The sequence below is a fragment of the Tursiops truncatus genome, unplaced genomic scaffold, assembly GCF_011762595.2.
Source record: "Tursiops truncatus isolate mTurTru1 unplaced genomic scaffold, mTurTru1.mat.Y mat_scaffold_39_arrow_ctg1, whole genome shotgun sequence".
In the NCBI taxonomy this organism is placed as follows: Eukaryota; Metazoa; Chordata; class Mammalia; order Artiodactyla; family Delphinidae; genus Tursiops; species Tursiops truncatus.
In genome coordinates, this window is record NW_022983296.1 from 1,021,637 (window position 1) to 1,024,136 (window position 2,500).

Here is a 2,500-nt window from a genome sequence, read left to right on the forward strand (position 1 = left end):
GTGGGCGGGGCCGTGGTCCTCGGACGCAGCAGACGCTCTCGCTTCGCCTCCTTGGCGTGTGCCTCGCGGGCGGTCCTCCCCGCGTCGGTGGGGGCCGTCCCGCCGCTGCGCCGCGCGCCCGCTGCCGGCGCGTGAGCGTGACTTGCTCGGTCCTCTGTGGTGCCCCTGGAGCGCTCCAGGTCGTCCCTCAGGCGCGCGAGGCCGAGCGGTGGTGTCGTTCCCTTTTCCCAGCGTGCTCCTCGGGGGTCTCCGCCGCGGTGGTGTGTCCCGTGAGTGGCTCTCTCGGGGGGGTCGAGACGGTAAAGGGCGCGGGGGCTTGCCTCTGTTTCTCTCCCTCGGTGGGGGACGGGGGCCTGCCACCTCGTCGCCATCGTCCTCCCACGGTGTGCCGTGGGGGGGACTGACTTCGTGGCCGGGCCGACGCCGCGTGTGCCGCCGCCCCCCACTTGCGTGTGTGTGGGGAGTCGCACACGGGCGTGGGTGCGATCGCGTTGGGCCGGGGCCTGCGAGAAGGGGGCGTCTGTCGCGCTTCTCGGGCGTGCTCCCCCCTTCCGGAGCCCGGTGGACGAGCCTGGGGGCGGCGGCAGAGGTTGTGCCCCCGAGGCTGTGGCCGCGAACGCTCCAGTGGGCCGTGTGCTTACCCATACCGCAGACCCCCCCACCCCTCCCACGGCCAGTCGTGGACTTGGTGGCTCGTGGAGCGCCTCCGTGGGCCCGAAGGGCACAGACGATGGGTGGGGGATGACGCACCCTCGGTGAGAAAGCCTTCTCTAGCGATCCGAGAGGGAGCCTTGGGGTACCGGACCCCCCAGCCGCTGCCCCTCCCAAGCGTGCAGTGGGCCACGGTGGCCACTGCCAGAGCCACGTTGGGCGGCAGAGGCCCTCGCCCTCGCGGGAGGGCTTGCGCCGGCCCCGCGGTGGGGCCGAGCGCCGCTCTTTGCCTACCGCGGCCCGCGCCTCCCCCCTCTGAGTCGGGGGAGGGTCCCGCCAGGCCGGCGTCCGGCGCGGGGCCGTGTGTGCGCGGGTGCGTGCGCGTGCGGTGACCCGCGCGGTGGCGAGCCCGAGGTGGGGTTCGGGGACGCACGGGCGTCCCGACTCCCCAGTCCCGCAGCCGCGAGGAGCCCGTCGCGCCTGCCCTCGCCGCGAGTCGCGGCCGGGGGCGGTGTGTGGGCACGGTGCGGGTCGCCTCGCTCGGGAGCGTTTCCCTGGGGCGCGAGCCCCGGGGGTCGGACTCAGATGAAGGCGGATGTGGCGAGGACGGGCGGAGGAGGTTGAGTTTGGGCGGACGGGTCCCTCCGTGTCACGCGGGGGGAAACCGTCGCACACGGGCCCCGGCGGCGGGGCCGGGTCGTGGGAGACCCCAGGGTGGCCGGGGCCGGCCGGCGTCCCAGGCGTCGTGGGACCGCCCTCGTGTGTGTGGCGGTGGGACCCCGCGCTCGTTTCCCTGGCGGGCCCGGTCGTGCCTCGGCCCTTCCTGTCCCTGGGCGGGCGCCCCTGCGCCCCTGCCCCGCGGCCCTCGCCGCTGTGTGTGTGCGTGCCGCCCCCTCCCCGTGGCCGCCGGCCCTCCCCGGCCCCCAGCCCTCCGCGCCCCCTTCCCCGTCTGGGATCGAGCCGGCCTCGCCCACGTGAGGGTGTCGCCCGCCCCGGCCGCCGCGGCCGGCGGCGTCCCCGGGCGGAGTGCTCACGGTCCCTGAGGCGGGGGGGAGTCGGGCGCGGCGGCGGAGGCGTGTGGCGGGGCACGTGGGGCGGCCGGTGTGCGCGCGGGAGAGTGTTGTTGTCGCGGGGCTGGCCGCGGCTCGTGGGTGTTTGGCGGTGGTGGGCGCGAGCCCCGCGAGGGGGGGCACCCTGGTTGGGGGGCCGAGGAGGCCAGTCGGCGTCCTGGGTGCCGCGGGACCGCCCCTGCGCTGGAGGCCTCTGGCGGTGAGACCCCGTGTCGTGCCCCGGCGGCCGACTCGCGTCCGTGCCCTTAGGATGGCCCCCGGGCCTCCCTCGCGTCGGCGCGCGTCCGCCCCCGCCCGCCACGTCTTCCGCGAGGTCGTCGCCGCGCCTCCGCGGCGGCGGCCGAGCCAGCCGCGCCTCGTCGGCCCTGTCTCCCGTCCGTCCATCCGCCCCGTCCGTCGCGTCTGCCGACCCCCGGGCCGCGTCCCGGTGTGCTTCGCTTCCCGGGCCTGCCGCGGCGCCGCTCCGTGGTCCGCCGCCGCCGCCGCCGCCGCCCGTCCGCCGGCGTCGTTGCGTGTTGGGCGAGGTTGGGGGGACCGCCGTCCGTCCCCCTGCCGCGCCGCGCCCCGCCCCGGCGCGCTCGCCCGAGCGCGGGTCGTCGGGACCCCGGCCGGCCGTCGCGGACCGGCCGCCGTGCCCGCGACGCCCCGCTCCCGTCGGGCGGGCGGGGAGGTGAGGGGTGGCCGGGCCTCGGCCCGAGCCCCCGCCGCCCCCCGTCCGTGCCGAGCGCGTGAGCGCGGGCGAGCGGGCACGCGCCGGCCGGCCTCCGGAGCGACCTGCC